General features: G+C 39.1%; 1 pseudogene; it reads right to left on the bottom strand.

Annotated features, from left to right (window-relative positions):
* Positions 1-21210: 21210 nt before the first annotated feature.
* On the bottom strand, positions 21211-21881 carry LOC149213987 (uncharacterized; annotated as a pseudogene).
* Between the last annotated feature and the right edge of the window lie 892 nt (positions 21882-22773).

The following is a 22773-nucleotide window of genomic DNA, read 5'->3' as shown; positions in this document are numbered from 1 at the left end:
TGTTGGAAGACACAGGCTATGATGTAGTCTTTAGTAAAGGAAAGGCATTCATGACGCACATCGGCACTAGACAGACCAAGAGGATTGGGATTCGAGTAATCTCTACAAGCTGGAGATAGATGACTGAGCTGCATTGAGTTCCAAAGTAGAGTTGGCCCAAAACTAAGATATTGGCGAGCTATGGCATAGAAGATTGGCCCACTTGCATCATGGGGCCTTGAAGATCATGCAGCAGATTTCTACCGGACTTCCCAAGGGTAAATTGGAGCAAGTGGACACATGCAAAGGTTGTACCTTGGGTAAGTATGCAAAATCTTCCTTTCAGGATCGAGACAGTCAAGCTGGAGAAATCCTGGAGCGAGTTCATACAGATGTGTGTGGACCATTCTCGACAGCGTCCACAGCTAAAAAAAGGTACTATGTTATTTTTACTGATGATTTTTCTTGTAGATGTTGGATCTACTTCATGCAGAAGAAGGATCAAACCTTCTCAGGGTTTTTTGAGTTCAAATCCTTAGCTGAGAAAGAATCTGGAAAGAAAATAAGGGCCTTGCAAAGCGACAATGGTGGAGAGTATGTCTCTCAATAGTTTAAGGACTTTTGTGCGGTAGAAGGAATTAAACGGGAGTTGATGACACCCCATAACCCATAGCAGAATGGGGTGGCTAAAAGGAAGAACAGAACGATTTTGGGAGCAGCTCGGGCGATGTTGCATGACCAATGCCTACCATTTAATTTGTGGGTTGAGGCATGCAATACAGCAGTATACTTGAAGAATAGAAGCTTGCATCGTATATTGGGAATGAAGACACCAGAGGAGGCTTTCTCCGGGAAGAGACCAGATGTGAGTCACTTCAGGATCTTTGGCTCATCGGTATTTTTCCATGTGACCAAAGATGCCCGGAAGAAGCTAGAGCCAACAACTGAGTTGGGGATACTTGTGGGGTACACTGATACACCCCACAACTATCGGGTGTTCTTGCCTACCAGTCAGAGGATAGTGGTATGCAGAGATCTGAAGTTCGACGAGCAGAAGGCCATGCGAGTATCCCTTGAGAGGGAGCTCAAGTTGCATGCAGAGGAGGAACTTTTGGTTCCTAAGGAGGAGGAGCCTCAGACTGATGCGGAGCAGCCGCATGCAGAGGATCCAGGAGTGGAGACATCCACTCATGCAGAGTCTTCCAGAGATGGGCAGAAACACTCAAGGGAAGCTGACAGATTGATGATGGATGCGAGAGAGAATGTGGGATAGCCATCTTCTCAGCGCAGACAGAGGAGGTCACCTGAGCGGTACACTGGTTACATGGCCCTGGTTGGGGAATGTATAGAGACCGAACCATCTTCCTTCGAGGAAGTAGTGCAGCAACCAGTTTGGATTGATGCTATGGTGGAGTATGACTCCATAGTTCAGAACAGTGTTTGGGATGTTGTTCTAAGACCAGAGGACAAGTCAGTGGTGAGTTCTCGATGGCTTTACAAGGTAAAGCAAGCAGTTGATGGTAGTGTTGAGAAACATAAGGCAAGGTTTGTTTCCCATGGTTTCTCACAGGTTGAGGGGATCGACTATGATGAGACTTTTGCTCCTGTAGCAAGGTACTCATCTATCAGATTGATGTTGGAACTATCAGCTCAGATGGGTTGGAAGATCCATCAGATGGATGTGAAGACTGTGTTCCTCAATGGCAAGATTAAGGAAGAGGTGTACATAGAGCAGCCGGAAGGATTTGAGACCTTCGATCGTGAGATGCATGTGTGCTGACTCAAGAAAGCTTTGTATTGGCTGAAGCAAGCACCTCGTGCTTGGTACACCAGGATCGATAGCTATTTCACCAGGTTGGGCTTCACAAAGAGTGAAGCGAATGTGAACCTTTACCACATCATGGTAGAAGGTAAGCCATTAATCATTGTTCTTTATGTTGATGATCTGATATTGATAGGTGATGATCAGTTGATCAAGTCTTGCAAGGAGGACCTTGCAAGAGAGTTCGAGATGAAAGACATAGGTCTCATGCACTACATTCTAGGCATGGAAGTGTGGCAGAAGGATGGGGAAGTGTTTGTGTCTCAAGGCAGGTATGCCAATGAGATACTCAGGAGATTCCACATGGATAAGTGCAAGCCCATGCAGACTCCTCTAGCAGGTAACTGGAGGAAGGAGGATGCTACTTCAGGTGAAGTAGTAGCTACTACTGTTTATCGATAGCTTGTGTGTTCATTGATGTATTTAGTGAACACATGACCATATTTGTGCTTTGCAGTGAACTAGCTGAGTCAAGCTATGGTTCAGCGTACCAAGCTGTTTTGGAAGACAGCGAAGCATGTGCTGAGATACCTCAGAGGCACATCTCAGTATGGATTATGGTACAAACAGACAAAGGGAGTGAAGCTTCAGGGCTTCACAGATGCAGATTGGGAAGGGAGTCCATCAGATAGGAAGAGCACTTTAGGAGGAATTTTCAACCTTGGTTCAACTGCAGTGTCTTGGTACATCAGGAAACAGAGGTCAATTGCACTTAGCTCAGCAGAGGTTGAATACATGGTTGCCAGTCCGGCAGCATGTGAGGACATTTGGATGCGGAAGATTCTAGTTGGATTGTTTGATCAGAGGATGGATCCAATTGTGATCTATTGTGATAATCAGAGTTGTATCAAACTCTCTGAGAATCCAATATTTCATGACAGGTCCAAGCACATCGATATCCGGTATCATCATCTTCGAGACTGTGTGGTGAAGAGGATCATGTTGTTGCAGTATGTTTTGACCGAGGAGCAGGATGCATATATTTTGACTAAGGCATTGTCAAAATGCAAATTTGAGTTCCATATAGACAAGATCGGGGTGACAGATAATCCCTTTCTTGTTGAGAGGGAGTGTTGAAAATAGCAGTAAGAAATGCTAAATATAGAAGTGCTAAAAATAGAATCACTATAAATAGCATTTCGTATACATTTCAATTTTAGTTAGTCCCTGAACTAAAATTGAGAATTCAAATTCAAATTTGATCTTAGCAGTTGTTTGAAAAATAATTAATTAATTCATCTTGAGTTAATTAGTTTGAGAAAATCAAACATGAAGTCTATGTGAAGACATGCAACAGTTATCCCTTTGATTGAGGAAGTTATCCCTTAATTAAGGAGATCAATATGAGTTGTACTTTGGGTTGTAATTAGTTAGCACAATTAACTGAGTTAAGTGCAGTTAGATTAGTTCTAACAATTTGTGGAACTCATTGTGAGTTCAGTTAGTTAGTGCATGCATGCATGTAACTAGTGTACTTCAGATAACTGAATATTCTCTCATAAATAACTCATGCATGTCAGTTCAGTTAGAGACCCAGTTGAGATCAGAGGATGGGACAATGTACTATCAGTTGCAAGAATATTCCCTTGAGGATATCTCTTGCATGCAGAAGGAATTCATTCCTTGAGGATTGCTCAGTTATTTCTAAGTTTGATGAGTTGTGTGAGAGGTGAATTCACACAGGTGGCAGCTAGAGGGCCTAGGAGAAACTACACAAGAAAATAGGAGGCTTGGAGGACTGAAGGAAGGCATATGTTGTGTCTATTCAGTTTATGAGCTGCATTGAGGGATTGTACTGAGAGCTGGATAGCTTGTGAGCTAAAGCTTTGTGTAATCCAGAGATATTTCCACTTGTATGATAATACAGATAGCGGGATTTTTAGCTGAGGCTTTCCCCAGAGTTTTCTTTTGTGTTCACATGTGATTGATTTCTCATTCTTTGTTATATGTGTTCCATTTGAGCTTGCTCAAAATCGATTAAGCTACTGCAGGTTTTTTTTGTAGAAGTAGATCAAGTATTTTGCTTTAGTATATTGCATTATCAGGTGATCTACAGTGGGAATTTCTACAGGTTCGAGATGGATCTACAAGGTCAATTATGTTGCAGATGGTAGTGTGGAGAAATATTAAGCTAGGTTTGTGGCTAAGGGGTATGCTCAGAAGGAAAGGATAGACTACGAAGAAACATTCGCCCCATTAGGAAGGTATACTTCTATTAGAACCATGATATCTCTTGCAGCGTAGATGGGGTGGGGGATTCATCAGATGGATTTCAAGATGACATTATTGAACGGGGTAATAGAAGAGGAAGTATACATTAAACAAGCAGAAGGTTTTGAGACACATGATAAGAAATCTCATGTATGCAGATTAAAGAAAGCCTTATCTGGGCTTAAACAGGCACCTAGGGCATGGTACAATCGAATTGATGGCTACTTGCACAAGATGTGGTTCATCAAAAGTGACGTAGACCCTAATCTCTACTATCTAGTCGTATAGAATGAGCCTCTAATCCTAGTATTATATGTGGATGATCTCTTCCTAGCATGATCATCCAGGCTCATCAAAGACTGCAAGAAGAACCTAGCCACAGAATTCGACATGAAGGATTTGGGACAGATGCATTATTTCCTGGGGTTGAAATTTTGGTAGCAGAATGGTGAGATCTTCCTTGGAAAAGGGAGATATGCTATAGAAATATTGAAGAGATTCAGAATGCAGGATTGTAGACCTATGGCTACTCCAATGATCACCAACTGGAAGAAGATTGATGCATCAGAAGATAAAGACGTTGATCCCACCTTGTACAGGCAGCTTATAGGGTCCCTGATGTATCTGGTCAATACCAAGCCAGACATTTGTTATGTTGTCAACACCCTCAGTCAGTTCATGGTGGAACCTAAGAGGGCGCACTGGGTAGTAGCGAAACATGTTCTCAGGTATATACAAGGAACAGTCGAGCATGGACTATTGTACACCAAAGGCAGCGACATCAGGCTGAGTGGGTTCACTGATGCAGATTGGGCTGGAAGTTCAGTAGATTGGAAAAGTGCAATTGGGTACTATTTCAACATTGGATCAGGAATTATCTCCTAGTCCTGTAGGAAACAAAAATCTGTGGCTCTGAGCTCAGGTGAAGCAGAATATATGGCAGCTAGAATAGCTTCGTGCGAAGCCATATGGCTTAGGAAATTGCTTGTGAATCTATTCAGGAGAAGGATGGAAGTGACCAAGATCATGTGTGATCATCAAAGTTGTATCAAGCTATCTAAGAATCCAGTATTTCATGATCGGTCGAAGCACATTGATATTAGGTGTCACTTTGTCAGAGACTGTGTCCAACGAGGGACAATACAATTGAGATACACTCCTATAGGAGAACAGGTGGCAAACATCCTCACCAAGGCTCTAGGAAGACCAAAGCTTATTTATTTCAGGGAGAAGATGGGGATAGTAGAGAATCCATTTCAGTAGCAGAAATGGATAAGTATCAGGAGGTGCAGTACATGTGCGGCAGTGGCAGGGGCAGTTTCATGGGAAATAGTACAAGAAGAAGTAGTGTAGGGGATGTGAGGCAGTCGGCCAAGCATCAACACAAGTACCGATGCGGAAGATCAATGTGATGTTTCTATAGTGAAACATTGCTAGAGTACATTCCTCACTAAGATGGAGTGTTGATTTTTGGTAGCATCGGATGTGCTCTAGCCTTGAAATTTGGAGGAGAGGCTAAGGCACATGAGATCTCCAAGACCCAGAAATCATTTTGAGAAATTCCACCCAGATGAGGAGTTATTAAAATAATTAATATTTTTAATGGGTTCCTAAGTCTAAACTTAGGAAAATAAAAATATTAATGGGTATTAATAAAGATAAGGGTGAGAAACTTCTAAGAGACGAGGATCAAGTCTGTTTTAATCTTAGTTGTTGATTAGGGACTTAATCTCGATCGTTGATTCGTCAACAGGAAAATTATAAGAGAAGACTCGAGGATCATTTGGAGACACACTGGTAGATACTCAGTATCTCAAGGAAAATCGATTCTCAAGTAGAGGAGATCACTTTCAGAGGGAGAGTTGCAAGGTGGAGAAAGAGGAGGGCATTAGCAGTGTGTAGTGACTGAGGAGGTGGTGACGCAAGGATAGTGGGAGACAGCACAGAAGAGACGTAGTCCAGAGGAGAGACACAAATCTTACGTAGGCTGATGCAGAGCCACGCTGGGCCACGTAGAGTGACATAGGGGTGATGCAGAAGTGGGAGTAGGGTCTCCAAAGTGTCAGAAGGTATCAAAGGGAAAGCCTCAGGTGTTTTCTTTCAACTTATTTGTAAAATCATTCCTTGTAAAAGCAATTTTTGCTGAAGATCAATAAAGATCTCATTTGTTGCACTGGTTTTCCCACATTAGGTTTTTCTGGGGACAATTTTCCAAAATAACTCTGTTGATGTGATTGGTTCTTGTGCATATATTTTTCTCTGAGTAATTGTGTGATAACTACAACTGAATTTATTTTAACATTTGTTGAAGGGATTTCATAAATAAATTATTGTGAATAATAAGTAGGTGAAATAAATCAGTGGTTGTAGTAGTAGAATTTTAGTTTAGAAATTTTCACAGTATCAGTTTCCTCCAGCGCTCATTTCTCACACATGGTGGAGGTTTTACTTGATGTTGTAGGCCCTTTTCTCCTTCGCTTTTGTACCCTTCTTCTTCGCTTGAGTAGGAGGCCTTGTAGGCCTAGTTTTAACCCTAAACAATGAGAGATGGTTGATTGTAAGTTCCTGTTGTCATGACCGGAGAGACAACTTTCCTTTCCTCACACGTGTGCATGTAACTAGCCCTAGAACAGACTTCCAAGGCTCAGTGTTTCTTCATCCTTCACTGCACTAGAGGCTCCTTTCATTCACTCTTTTTCACCCTTTTCTTGTACCTTCACTTCGCTGATTTCAAAGGTGATTGTGTTGTCTTTTGAGGAAGTGGACAACCTCTATATATAGAGGATTGTCCCTCCTTAAGGCCGACTAGAAGACTGCAGACCGACTTGACATATATAGCTTAGATTGCTTCTTTGGTGGTGTCACATGCTTGGAGGAGACTTGAATTTTCTTGGAGGTGTCTTCTTTGACTCTAATACCTAAGTATACCTAGTGTAACATGCCCTTAAGCTCTTCAACATAAATCTTTTGACTCTTTGACTCACCTATAGCACTTTAACATGTGCTAGACCTATTTCAATGAGCAAGAAACTCATTGACATATATTATAAAAATAATATATATTTTCTTGAATAAATATCAAAAGTACATTTATGAAGACTGAACCTAGTTACATTCCTTCAACAAAGGGATCTTCATGTATCAAAAAGTATTCCATGGCTTTTGTTTTTCATGCAATAATTTTGGTCACAAATCCTTAGAATGTAAATGGAATGCAATCAAACAAATTTTGATGGGTAGCATTGACCCAAGGATGCATAAGATGCCATGAAATAACATGGTAGAAACAAGAGAGGTTTTGACAAGAATGCAATCAAGTATAGGAATCCTTTTGCCCCATTCCTAAGCCATATTGAATGCTATAACTGTGGCAATTTTGGACACAATGCAACAAGCAATAGATATGAGAAGACAAGGCATCCCTCTCAAAATATGCATGTAAATGTAACATCTCAACCACTGAAGACAAGAAGAAATAAAAGAGTAGACAAATATTGGTTCATCTTAGGGGCTCTATGTAAGGGAAATAGGTTGATTAGTAGAAGAAGGAATCATCAAAAAGTTGATTTCTGCTTGAAGAAAAGTCATAGTAGTAATACAAATGATCATCTAAACCCTGTGGTGGAACCCTCTATAAGTATTGGCTACATTAAGCGCAAGTTGCAAGTAATCAAGAGAAGCAACAACCCAATTATTTCTCCCTTGCAAAAAAAGAAAAAATGCAGCAAGAGGATTTGGGTAAATAAAGAGGAGGTGAAGGATAAGTGCCCTCTAGCCCTGTGAAGCCAAGATGGATTCCAAAAAGGGATAAGTAATAAGTTGGAAGGTAATTCCCCTATCAAGACTCATACTTTGAAGGCTTGGAAGAAAAATGAGGATAATATTCTCAAAGGGAGTAGATACTCAATTTCTCTTCATTGAAATAAGAGAATGGCTTCAAGTGAAGCTAAAAGAAGTTAGGTGCAACGTCCAAAAATTTTATACACAAAGGTGCATCTGAATAATGGAGCTAAGACAGAGTCCCCTTTACTCATTACAATGATGATTTTTTTTTATTTCAAATGTATTTTTTTTTTTTTTCAAATGTACTAGCATTACAAGAGATTGAAAAGTGCAGCCAACATCGTTCTAGGGGGAGTACACATCAATATCTTATGTTGTGAGAAGAAGAGAAGTTGCAGCAGTTGTGGAGTAATAAAAGGTCCAAAGTTCAATCAAGTGCATATGATCAACCCCCACACAGAAGCAAGAAGGTAGATACAATAGATTAAAGAAAGGAAGAGAGCATTGGCTCAAGAGGAGTTTCTTTATTAAAGACGCAAACATGATCCTTTAGTCTCAAAAGAGTGATTGCTCAGGAAATGAAAGGTTTGCATCTTATATGAAGTACTATTATTTCATTTAAGTAGTAAATTTGATTATGCCTAACAATATTGAGTTCATGTAGAGAATTGGTGTTACTTTGTATGTTCCTTGGTTATCATTTGGGATCACTATGTCAAGTGGTAGACTTTGGCTCAATTGGAGCAACCCTTTGTATAAATGAACATCATTTTTTAAGAAGTCATGGGAGTTTTCCTAGTGCATTATCCAATGCATATCAATCCATTGGTACAATTGGCGTTATTTGAGCAGTAGACCCTATTTGTAGAAGCATGATCTCATGGTAAGAAGAGTTGATGATTAACATGCTTAGGAGAAGTAAGCAAAGTAACTCAAGCATCGACAACAATGGAAGAGTAAGCCAAAGTTGCATAAGCAGTTGGAATTTGTAGCAACAATACCATTTGCAGTTTGAATTGGTATAAAGATGCACTGACAGATAAGTATATTCATCCTTCGAAGAAGAGAAGTTTGCAAAAGGGATAATGAGTAAACCTTATTTTCTCATAAGGAGAATGCACATCAAGAGTTTATCCCTTTTCCAGTTGTTTAAAAGGGGGAGAAGAAATGAATCAACCATTGGTGGGGAGAGAAAGACATCATCCACAAGGAGAGAAAAAAACATCATTGTGTTGGCTAGATGTAGCATGAGGAGTGACCATCAATGTGGAGTAATGATGTGTTGCCATCAATGCCAAAGGGGGAGATTGTTGGCATTGTTACGTTGGCATTGATCTCAACTTTATGCATTTGTGTGTTGGCATTAATGTCAACCTAAATGCAGTGATGTCAATGTCATTGTATGGATAATATGACCATGTCAAGGGAGATTGGTGGCATGATTATGTGGCATTGATTGGGTATCTTGGTTGCCTGCAGTTGAGTGATGAAGCATGTTTCCTATTTTAGTTGGAATTGGAGCTTGTCAACTAGTGCAAGGATATTAGGGGGAGTGCTCTGGTAGTTGTCGTCTTTAGTAGAGAACCATCATAGTAGTAGGTTAAGTGGAGAAACTATAAATATTATAACTATGGTGTTTCTATGGCCTAGTATTTAAGAGAATTTATACCTCATCATATTAGCTTAGATGCTCCTACAAATGATGCAGTTGGATAGTGTTCGGAAAGAGATTTCCACTGGTATGATGAAGTCTAAAAAGGGCCTCGTGGATTAAAATTTATTTAAGGTCAAAATTTCTATGGCCAAAAGTCAAATTTTGGTATTCTTTCCATAAGCCTCGTAGCTTAGGCAACATACAAGTGGAAATAGATGTCACGTGGACACAACATACAACCAATCATAAAATTCAGAGAGACGACATGGGAGGTCCCACCAAGGGACACATCAACTTGGAAGTTTTTCTACAAAAAATTTCAATGGACCACATGTTATTAGTGTTGAGGATACCATCCAGGGGTGAGTTACCACAAAGAGGTGGAGATTTGGACCAATCAAATCTCAGGAGAGACAATGCATGTGGTCCCGTAGGCTACATGTACCCCTAATGATTTAATCCCAACGGTTTTCAAAGGAGGCACAAACTAAACGTCTGGGGACAAGACCAATGGGAAAATGTTGCACACAAACAACACCATGGACCAATAACTGGTGGGCACATCACACATTCTCATTGGATGTTAGAGATGATGAGGAGACTTGGCCCCAACCATGGTAGCATATGAAAACAACATGATGTCAGCATATATAAGTCTTGGGACACATGGCACTCTAGGGTGATGAAATCAGGCATGCAAATTTGAGCTTTTTGAGGCATCAAAAAATGTTTTTTAGGGGTAAAATGTTGTCGCTTCAACACCACACTTTTTTTTCCTATACAACATGCAGAGACCGCTTCAACAATACAAGAATCGAATCAATTAGAGTCTATATGCGAAAGTTATGCCACTTAGAAGTTGACTTTCATGTTTTCACCACCATAATTCGAGAGGATGCCACGTCATCCCCCATTATTCATGGAAAAGGGGATAGCCACATGATTATGACGAGGAAGACTCTAGAAGAGTCTATATTGTAACTTTAGTTAAAAGTTGAGGTAGCCAAACCTAACCACTAGTAGGCTATTGGGCTATGTTATAACCGAGCTAATAGGAAGAAAAGGGGTTCCATTCTTTCGAGTGCATTTGTTCCATAGATGAGAAAAAATAGTCAAGAGGGATAGGAGATAGAGCACACAGATAAGATTTGTGCACTATAGTAACCCACAGGCCATCGGCCATACTTATTTGTACTCGCAAACATTTTTTATTCAGGGAAAGAGAGCAAAGTGGCCTTACCTTCCAGCTAGGTTTTTCTCTTGAAAGGGTTTTCGAGGTCATATCTTGTGTCAAATGTGTGTGTGACTTTTATTCTTTTGTTCTCCATTTTCTGTACAAATTTTTAATTCGCATGCATGCACTATTAACAATATATAGAAATCTAGAAATCTAAAAAGAAATAGAATTGTAATAGTGTAGAATTTCATATTTTAAATATAATTTTATCGTATCTGTTGTGACAAACTGTCCAGTGGAATATACACAACAGTTCATAGATCATACTCAGAATGAGAACAAGGCTCAATTCTATGTAATAGGAGAAGCATACCCTTTGTTGTTCTCTGGATACAACCATTGGTTGTATGGGGTTAGTACCCAAGACATCTATCAAACTCTGATTTTTTAGTCTAAAATAAGGTTTGTTGGAGATGGGTTGCTTGTTAGTGCAATGTCAACTTATACACAAAGATTCAAAATTTAAATCAGGTTAGCTAACTTTTGGGAGTCACAGACCTTTTAGATCAGCTATGATGAAAAAGGCAGAAATAAAAAGAAGCAATGTTCTAATCATTTGAGCAGGTTGAATTCAAGATTTAAACCCTGAGCGAAAAATGTTGAATGAAACTAACAAAAAAATGTATGATATAATTTCCTATAAATAACAAAGTTCTTATTAAGGTATTGTTAAATTCAATCATAGGTACTTTTCGTTAATTAATGTGATGAGGGTAAATCTGCAATTTTATTCAGGCAAACTTGCTGCTACGTATGTTATTTCAGTAAAAGAAAATAGATTATGAGAGAGAGAGAAAACACATCAAGAAAGATACAATCTACTACAACTTATCTCAAAAACAAAATCAATCTAATTTTTCATTCATTGATCTCTATGAACGACAAATACATTGTTAATCTAGGTTGTCATTGATGTCAATATGGCATTGATCCAGATGTCAATATTCTTGAGATGTTTGGTTCCAGATAATGATGTCAGGACTCTTGTTTGACAAGGATACCATGAATGAAGATGTCAAGCCACTAAGAAGAAGTCTTGTCCTAGATGCCTATTGTTCTTAATGTCCTAAATGTCCTTGGACTAAACATGTAGACACTATAACCTCTTGTATCCTTGCTCTTGATGAAGAAGCCCTAGAAATCATGATGATGTCCTTACTCTTGATGAAGAAGTCCTTATTACTGATGCTCATAGTCACTCTTGATGTAGAAGCTCTCCTTGTGATGATCTAATGACATATGGCTAATAACATATCACTGCACTAATAGATGATGACTTTGTTGGATGCGTGATGCTACACTATCATGATGACACTATGATCCTATGACAAAGCCATGAAAACCACGTTGTCCCAAAAAATGGAAAATCCCTAATGACCTTGTTGTTCTGCACTAAAAATTTCAAGAGTAGTCACAAAGAAAAATTATTTTGGAGATGTTGGAGGCATCTTTCCACAATGAGTCCTACACCATCTTAAATAGGATTTTTTCCTCTTTCTAACGAGCCCTCACTTGCCCTCAAACTCCTAGCAGTTGAAGAGAAATTGATTTTTGAAGTTATATATCTTTAACTTAATTTCTAGCAGACCTATGATCACTGCTCAAGTCGGCCTACCTCCTGAGACGTGTCCTTTCGTTCAAGTGACAAAAACCACTATAAATATAGATTTCAAACATCATTTCTTACACATAATTTTCAGAAATTCTTACAAGAAAAAGGATAATTGTTCAGAGCTTGTGAACATTACAAGAGGGAAATAAAAGGAGGCAAATCAAAATTGTTTTGGGCATGACTTTAGATAGCAGATTCATTGTAGTAGCTTTGTGATGGAAGCACATTGGCATAACAATTTGGATTCCTAAAATAACAAATTAATTACAGATTTTAGACTAGAACAAGAACACCAATCTCGGTTTGATTGGGTTGCAGGACAGTGGGAGCTTTGGACCCTCTAAACAGTACCTCAACCTTTGTTATAAGCTCAGTACCTTTGAATTTGTGGTGCTACTAAGCCCAAACCTGTAGCATTTGAGAGGCTTAGATATTTGTATAAGGAATGTGCCTTAAACAGTGGCTCAAACTAGGTTCATTAAATGGCAACTTAGACCTCCGAGTACCTAGGCTTTTTGATATAACTGTGGAGACACGTAGTCTATTCCTTTGTGGTATTGCAGTCCAGTGGAGGAACAATGGAATGTGGAATTGTGGACTAGCTGAACAATAGAGGGACACTCAGACTATGGAGCAGTGACACTCCTATTTCTTGGTGGCATAATCCCAAAAGGCATGCATGCAAAAGATTCTACACTGTGTGACAAATTGCCTTCTCCTTTTTGGACAATAGGTTAAGATTGTTGCAGTAAGGTATATGCTTCAAGGTGTTTCAAGCTTCATTGGAAACCATACATTCAAGGTAACTTTTGGTACACTAAAGGATTTGGAGCTCATTTTTTAGTAACGTATTGGAGCCATTTCTTGGAGCAGCACTGGTTTGAAGACAATTTGATAAGAGCAATTCTTGTTGAGCTATTATAAGCCTCCTTGTTGAAGCAATATTTCGAAGATTTGATTGAAGTCGTCATTGAAGACCATGATGCATGAGACATCTTGTTTGGGTACCATGAAGAGTTGTGGAGACACCTTCATGTGAAGACAAGGTTGTCATTGATGAAGTAATTTTGAGGAGACATTGTTGAAGATTGATAGGGCTCGTTGAAGAAGACATAGGGATATGTGAAATATAATCAAACACATCTAGACAAAGTACGAGAGTGGGTTGGAGCCCAGAGGGTTGGTGCTCGGTGGTTGGAGCATCGAACAACAAGGTTGGTGCCTTGGAGAATAGGCTTGGAGCCCTAGAGGATCGAAGTCCCCAAGAATCTAGGTTGGTGCCTGAAGAAGATAAAGGATTGGAGTCCTTGGGGTTGGTGCCCCAAAACTGATAGGGTTGGAGCCCTATAGGATCGGAGTCCTCAAGAAACTAGTTCAGTGCCTGAAGCAGATATAGGATTGGAGTCCTTGAGGTTGGTGCCTCAAAATTGACAAGGTTGGAGCCTTGGAAGTCTAAGTTGGTGCTTGGCAAATACAAGTTGGAGCCTGGAAGATTGAGGATTGGTGTCCTTGGATTTGGTGCTCCTAACCCCAAGGTTGGTGCCTTGGATAAGATAGGGTTGAAGCCCTAGAGGTCGAAGCCTCACTAAATTCCAAGTAGGAGCTTGGCACATCCCAGGTTGGAGCCTGGGTGTCTTCATCAAGGGTTGGAGCCCTACCCATATTGTACTTGATTCTTTATAACAATTATATTAATAAAAGCATTTACTTCTATTGTTCATTTTTGTGTTCTAAATATAAGTGATCTAATTGGTAAAATTAACAATTGAAAACAAATATTGATTCACCCCCCTCTAAGTATTTCCAACAATTGGTATCAAAGTAGGTACCTTCACTCAAAGTCTAACAGCTTGAAGGTTGATCATTAGAACACAAACGGTGAAGCCAAGGAAGAAAGTCTCCAATCCTCCTAAAGATGTGTCTCCCCCAACCACCGAAATCGAAGTCAATCAATTTATGGAGGCTCCATTGTTCCATGGAAACTTTGATATATGGCAGGCAAGAATGAGGAATTTATTAAAGACTCAAGGCATTGAAATTTGGAAATCGGTGATTGTTGATAGCATGATGGATGGAGAATCCAAGGAACATAATACAAGAGCAATGAAAGCAAGCTTGAATGGGCTACCTGATTCTATGAAGGCCAATTTTGAAAAATGCTCGTCAGTAAAAGGCATATGGGATAAACTTCATGATCTTCACCCAAAAGGAGTGTTGACAATGATCTCTAGTCAATAAAATGATGGAAAACAAGAAGAAAATCCAGAGCCCTTCAAGGAAGCTGAAGATAAGATTGATGACATCAAGGCTAAAGAAGACCTAGAAGATGAAGAGAATGAAAAAGACTTTGAAGAAGATCTCCTCACTAAACTTATGGTTGCCATGGAAGAGATTATCAATTTGAAAAAGGAAAATGATAAACTTAAGAAGAAAGCACTACCTGGTGACCAAGACCAAACAAGAAAGGAAGTTGACCTTGTCAAGCTTCAAGTACAAGAAAGAGATGAAGAGCTCGCCAAGCTTAAGGAGGAATTTCATCAAAACAAAAGAAAGCATCATGAAGAAGTCATATCCATGACAAATCAATTAGATAAGGTAAAGAAACGGGAAGATACCTTGTCAAGTCAGCTTGAACAAAGGCACAAGAGCTTGAACAAACTTGAAGAAGAGATTGGTCAGTACAAGGTAGAGGTCTCCTCTCTCAAATCTCAACTAGAAGAAGTAAGAAAGTTAGCACAAGGAGCTGAGAAGACAATGGAAGCATTGGTAATCATAGGAGGATAGGTTGATGAAGCAGAAAAGGAGAGAAACACCATGATATACCAACTAAAAGCAAAGGATGAAGAAAACTTCAAACTAAAATCCGACATCAACCTTCTCAAGGCCGAAACATGTAAAGCTACAAGGATCAAGGAAGAAATGGAGAGCAGTCTAGCTAAGGAAAATGAAGAAATTTTCAAAATGAAATCAGATATCATCTCCCTTAAAATAGAAGCAAATGAAGCTACTCGTACCATAGAAGAAACTGAGAAACAACTTGCTAAGAAGAATAATGACTGTGAAATATTGGAAGAAGAGATTGTCTACCTCAGGAAAAAGGTTGAAGGGATGGACAAAATCTTGAAGAGCTCTCAAGCCTTGGATGACATGCTTAGCCATCAAAGATCTCCATTTGATAAATCATGTCTTGGCTATGAGGTGAATCCTCAAGCAAGGGTGACCATACTTCAAACAACAAGGACATGAGGAAGCCTGATGGAAATAATAATGCTCTCAGTTCCAACAAAGGCAAGGAGAAGAGTCAAGGCAACAATGGAAGAAATCCTGCTCCAAGAAGACTTGCAAATGATGTCAAGAATACAAAAGGCGATGAATATTATCAAGGAATCCCAAGGTAGAAAGGCTTCAGAAGTACATCAAGGAAATCTCCATCTCCCGGGTACCAAAGTTTATTTCTTGGTTATTGTTATTCTTGTACAAACTTTGGACACATGGCAAAAGATTGTAGGGCTTATAATGATCCCCGTCAATCTTCGAGAAGCAATTTCACAGGAAGAAGTCGTGAATTCTTATTCATGAACAACATAGAATGCTTCAAGTGTCATAACATTGGTCATATGGCACGTAATTGTAACTTGATTTGGGCACCTACTCAAGCTAGAACTATGCCAGATAAGAAAGTTACACAAGTATGTAGAAGGAAGCAAATATAATCCGAAAGTCCCTTAAACTTTCCAGCCAACAACACATGTTTTTGACCTAATCTTCAACAATCTAAGCATTTGATGGGAAGACTCTGCGAAAAGGAAGATCATGCATATAGTTAGGGGAGCTTATGATGATTAAGCATTCATGCAAAAACTATTCATGAATGGGCCCTATGAAATCCTTGATGAGCCACATGGACAATCATCCTTTGATAGATTGTCTCTCATGAGCAATTCCAATGAAGAACATGATCCCTTATTCATCCATGAACTATTATTGAAGATTTCTTCCACTTGATCACTAAGTAGATAATATTTCATGAGCTAGAGGAGGTCATACAAATAGGGGGAGTTGGTTCATCACATGAAGGAATGTAAACATATCTATCATGGACCACATCGCCAGAAAGAAGAGCACCATGACAGGGGGAGTAACATACCCATGAAGATCTACTATTCATGAAGAAGAGAAGCAACATGATAAAGGGAGTACTTGGGCACCCCATTTGCCATTGATGTCAAAGGGGGAGAGAATGTTGGAAGCACAAGAATATTGCCATCAATGACAAAGGGGGAGATTGTTAATCTAGGTTGTCATTGATGTCAATATGGCATTGATCCAGATGTCAATATTCTTGAGATGTCTGGTTCCAGATGATGATGTCAAGACTCTTGTTTGACAAGGATACCATGAATGAAGATGTCAAGCCACTAAGAAGAAGTCTTGTCCTAGATGCCTATTGTTCATAATGTCCTAGATGTCCTTGAACTAACCATGAAGACACTATAACCTCTTGTATCCTTGCTCTTGATGAAGACGCCCTAGAAATCATGATGATGCCCTTACTCTTGATGAAGAAGTCCTTCTTATTCATGCTCATAGTGACTCTTGATGTAGAATCTCTCCTTATGATGATCTAATGACATATGGCTAATAACATATCACTGCACTAATATATGATGACTTTGTTGGATGTGTGATGCTACACTATCATGATGACACTATGATCCTATGACAAAGCCATGAAAACCATGCTGTCCCAAACAATGGAGAAGCCCTAATGACCTTGTTGTTCTGCACTAAAAATTTCAAGAGCAGTCACAAAGAAAAATTATTTTGGAGACCTTGGAGGCATCTTTCCACAATGAGTCCTACACCATCTTAAAGAGGATTTTTTCCTCTTTCTAACGAGCCCTTACTTGCCCTCAAACTCCTAGCGGTTGAAGAGAAATTGATTTTTGAAGTTATATATCTTTAACTTAATTTCTAGCCAACCTATGATCACTACTCAAGTCGGCCTACCTCCTAAGACGTGTCCTTTTGTTCAAGTGACGAAAACCACTATAAATATAGATTTCAGACATCATTTCTTACACATAATTTTCGGTTATTCTTACAAGAAAAAGGATAATTGTTCAGAGCTTGTGAACATTACAGGAGGGAGATAAAAGGAGGCAAATCAGAATTGTTTTGGGCATGACTTTAGATAGCAGATTCATTGTAGTAGCTCTGTGATGGAAGCACATTGGCATAACAGTTCAGATTCCTGAAATAACAAATTAATTACAGATTTCGGACCAGAACAAGAACAACAATCTCGGTTTGATTGGGTTGCAGGACTGTGGGAGCTTTGGACCCTCTAAACAGTACCTCAACCTTTGTTATAAGCTCTATACCTTTGAATCTGTGGTGCTACTAAGCCCAAACCTGTAGCATTTGAGAGGCTCAGATATTTGTAGAAGGACTGTGCCTTAAATAGTGGCTCAGACTAGGTTCATTAAATGGCAACTCAGACCTTCGAGTACCTAGGCCTATTGATATAACTATGGAGACATGTAGTCTATTCCTCTATGGTATTGCGGTCCAATATGGGAACAATGGAATGTGGAATTGTGGACTACCTGAATAATAGAGGGACACTCAGACTATGGAGCAGTGACACTCCTATTTCTTGGTGGAATAATCCCAAAAGGCATGCATGCAAAAGATTTCAGACTGTGTGACAAATTGCCTTCTCCGTTTTGGACAGTAGGTTAAGATTGTTGTAGTAAGGTATATGCTTCAGGGTGTTTCAAGCTTCATTGGCAACCATACATTCAAGGTAACTTTCAGGACACTAAAGGATTTGGAGCTCATTTCTAAGTAATGTATTGGAGCCATTTCTTGGAGTAGCACTGGTCTGAAGACAGTTTGATAAGCAGTTCTTGTTGAGCTATTATAAGCTTCCTTGTTGAAGCAATATTTCAAAGATTTGATTGAAGGCCTCATTGAAGACCATGATGCATGAGACATCATGAGGTGACTTGAAGATCTTGTTTGGGTACCATGAAGAGATGTGGAGAAACCTTCATGTGAAGACAAGATTGTCATTGATGAAGTAATTTTGAGGAGACATTGCCAAAGATGGACAGGGCTCGTTGAAGAAGACATAGGGAGTCGTGAAGTATAATCAAACACATCTAGACAAAGTACGAGAGTGGGTTGGAGCCCAGAGGGTTGGTGCCTGGAGGTTGGAGCCTCGAACAACAAGGTTGGTGCCTTGGAGAATAGGGTTGGAGCCCTAGAGGATCGAAGTCCTCAAGAATCCAGGTTGGTGCCTGAAGAAGATAAAGGATTGGAATCCTTGGGGTTGGTGCCCCAAACTAATAGGGTTGGAGCCCTAGAGGATCAGAGTCCTTAAGAAACCAAGTCGGTGTCTGAAGCAGATATAGGATTGGAGTCCTTGAGGTTGGTGCCTCAAAATTGACAAGGTTAGAGCCTTGGAAGTCCAAGTTGGTGCTTGGAAAATATAGGTTGGAGCTTGGAAGATTGAGGATAAGTGTCCTGGGAGTTGGTGCTCCTAAATTCAAGTTTGGTGCCTTTGATAAGATAGATTCGAAGCCTCACTAAAGTCCAAGGACGTGCTTGGCACATCCCAGGTTGGAGCCTCGGTGTCTTCATCAAGGGTTGGAGCCCTACCCATATTGTACTTGATTCTTTATAAAGATTATATTAATAAAAGCGTTTACTTCTATTGTTCATTTTTGTGTTCTAAATATAAGTTATCTAATTGGTAAAAGTAACAATTGAAAATAAATACTGATTCAACCCCCTCTCAGTGTTTCCAACATACAGTGCACACTAATATTTCATCTCCAAAAAACCCTTGATCGAACTCCCTCTCAGATCTGTTTTCTCACCTTTATCTCAACCTTTAACTGTTTAATTAGTTATAAACTGATTCTTTTATAGTTAATAGACTACTTCTTTTACAATAGATTATAATGGGTCATTAGAGTTAAAATAACCCATTATAAATACATCATTGTACAATCTTACTATATATATATATATAATGTTAAATCCCTTTTTCATAAGTAAAGACTCACCACTAAACTTTATAATATATGAGACAATACATAATTGACAGTTTGAGTGGAGGAATAATAAAACTATGCTTCCGGGTTTTGACCCATCATGAAAAACCATTATTATTTTTGTAGACCCCCCTTAAGGGTTTCAAAATAGGTGGGGGGGGGGGGGGGAATCTGGCACTAAACCTCTGTCGTTGATCTAGTGCATTCATTGTTGGATCAAAACAACTGAATGCGGACCCCCCTCTTCATTAAACTTCGACGGGACAAGGAGTTCCACATTCCATTGGTCCAACTGACTCTTGGGTATGTAGTGTTGTAGGTCGTGGATTGTTCCAACAGTTGCAAGAGGCATATGTTTGCATTGCAATATCCAAAGCAAGCTTAGATTTGCATGTGGATCATCTGCATACCCTGCTAGTGTGTGTACAAACAATTGGTAGTTAAAACTACTCCCAAGTAGGCCTGCACGTTGATGTACATATAAGGGATAAAGATCATTTGGAGAATCAATTACTCTAAATCCACCAAATTCTTGCAAACTAGTCCAACCATGTCGTGTAATAAAATCACAAAAAATTTCTTCGGTGCATAAGGTATTCTCTTCAGTGGCACTCGTTAGACAATCAAACTCATCATAAGTGCAAATCTTGATAGTCAAACCATAATCCAGATGAAGTATATATGTGCCCAATAGCGAATTTATGACCATTGCTTGCAATCAGGCTTTTGACCATAAACAATAGCCATTCATCGGCCTTAAAAAGCTTGTTGAACTAGAATGAGTGATATATACTTCACACTGCCATTGTTTCACCCTCTCTATGATATGGATAACAACTGGTTTCTAGAAAAATAAGATCAGAGATATATAAAACTACACATCAATGCAAATCCTAGTCATGTGAAAGTTTCCCTCAAGTCTTTAACCAATATCTCTATCTTGGTTCTCCTGCGGAAATATTGAAGTCATCATAAGGTTCATAAAATTGAATTTGTATTAAACACCAAAATTTGGAGCAACCTTCCTTTTGTTGTATGTAATATTTTCTCTAAATTCAGGTGCATTTTTGAATGGATCATAATTGAACACATATAAAACGTTCTATGGATGAAGGGCAAGGATAGGTGTGCTATGATAAGCCTAAACCACAACACCAATCATCCTTATGTAACTCATTCTGACTATTAATTTATTGCACCAGAAATATGGGTTGACATTGTTCACGCGCATAACTCCTTGTCTCGAAAATTTTACTTCCAATAAGCTTTAGCCTACCAAATCAGTTGAGATTGACATTGAGGCTCTTGCAGTTCCTTCAAGCGAAATGCAGATCATACGGTATTGTGGCCCAAATATTTCCTTATCAACTTGCCTCAATTTGCAACCAATATTGGTTAGAATATGGATCCAAAAGCTTTTTCCATTCCTAGATGTCAAAAATTTCAGAAATGATTCAAATATTCATTTGAGTAGAGATTTCAAGTTTGTCTGCTAGTCTTGATGGATGGAGAAGAACTATTGTCCATATTAATATATTTAAAGTGTTCTTCCTTCTAGAAATGAAGAAAATTTTGAATTCTCTTCCCAACAATCTCAAGACTCGTGATTTTCCTGTTCTGGCACTTTGTTCAATATACAACTATATATATATATATATATATACGAAATGCCTAATTAGAATAGGACGGTCAAGTTATCTCGTATATTAAGTAGGATAGGCGCATCTTTCTAATGGTCGTTTCAACTCTTACTTGAGTTTGACTTGACCACTCAATCCTAATTCTCCAAATCAGAAATCAAAAGAATTGAAAACAACATTCTTCAACACAATTGGACGGAGTGGTTGTTCAATGAGATTTAAAAGCTTGCGAAAATAAAAGGAATCCTTCTCCACATTGTCTTTTATATGTTGGTTTCTCATGGGTAGTAGAGCTATACCCATCAATGTCGTTGAGCTCAATATTGCTTGCAGAATCTGTTCTCTTTGAATTCATCACCAATGGGACTTCCATTGGCACAATAGAGGAGGTCATGGGAAAATCCTCATTTCTCTTTGTTGTAATTGTTGTGTAACATAGGGTGTCTAATATGACTGTTAGAAATGATAAGGCAGTTGCACTGCCGAAAAATCCAACTTTCACAACATAACATTCATTATCCAACTAGGACTTGAAGTATGGTTGGATTTGGTTTATGCTCGACCCCACTAACAAAAAATAAATTGCAAATGCAAAACTTATCCATGAGAAGAAGAGAATCATAGCAACCAGTCTGTTGTGAGTGAGAATATTGTGGAGATCTGTAGTACAACAAACACAACCTCCAATGACATTTGTTGTTAATTAATGTCATAAAGCTACCGTCATTCCTAGAGACAATGCAGTGCTTCATGGAATCCCCCCTAATACTCATTATTGGCCTTGTTTCGTGTTAATTGTGTGACAATGCTCAGTGCGACAACTAACAGTCCCAAAAATCCTATTAAGTAATGGAAGTTCCTTAGACTTGACTTTTTCATTTTGTTACATATCAAAAAAGGGTTATTCCTCAACAGAATCAGACAAACTGCAGAAGACAGTTACCAAAATTTAGCAGACCAGTTGTTTTATATGAAATTTCCTAAAACTGGAATCCTATTGTAGCAACTGGTATTATTTCTCCTAATTGCTAATTAATTTAAAAATTTATCTGCTACGACAAATATTGAAATAAACACACTGCAACCTTCACAAACAAAATTCTGTGGAAAAATAAAACATTGGAAGCTGAGAAAATGCTAGCACACACATAAAATATGAGACAATTATTTTTGGGCAAATGTCCCCGAAAAACCCAACTTGGGAAAACCGATGCAACAGTGATGTTTTTTTATTATTATGCAGTAGTGAAAATCTGAGCACAATCTAGCTGCCCAAAACTGGCAAACTACAACAAGAAAATCTAGGCAAAATTATTGAAAGGAATTACCCTTCCTCCACAAGCAATCCCAACACAACTTGCCTACAAAGAACTTGGCCTCCTAAAGCTTCTGCATCACCCTCTGCACTAGATTGCGTAGTCACTATGATGTCAAACCTCTGACTGGTCTTTGATGAAGTCATTCTTCCTTCTATTGCTGAGGAATTCGTCTCTCCGACCCTCTGGAACCTTTGCCCGACCTTTGGATCAGAGAACAACCTTCTCTCTAGCAAATTGAACTTCCCTCTCTGAAGCTAATGCACTGCCTCACTGGGATAACTCAACCCTCTTCCTACTGCCTCTCGAGATCTGGAAAACTTCCTCTGGATCACTTTCCTTGCCCCTCACTCACTACTTTGATCTCTGGCTCTCTTCGGCAACTAACTGATGCTACTCTGGAAATCGACCTGCCAAGAAATCAAACTGCTCAAGTGTACTCTCCATCACCACAT

Source organism: Pinus tabuliformis, chromosome 1_1 (genome assembly GCF_031772625.1).
Source record: "Pinus tabuliformis cultivar Carrire ecotype Pingquan chromosome 1_1, CPIR1, whole genome shotgun sequence".
NCBI classification, from domain to species: domain Eukaryota; kingdom Viridiplantae; phylum Streptophyta; class Pinopsida; order Pinales; family Pinaceae; genus Pinus; species Pinus tabuliformis.
The sequence above is the reverse complement of the archived record's forward strand: the minus strand, read 5'-3'. Positions and strand labels throughout refer to the sequence as shown.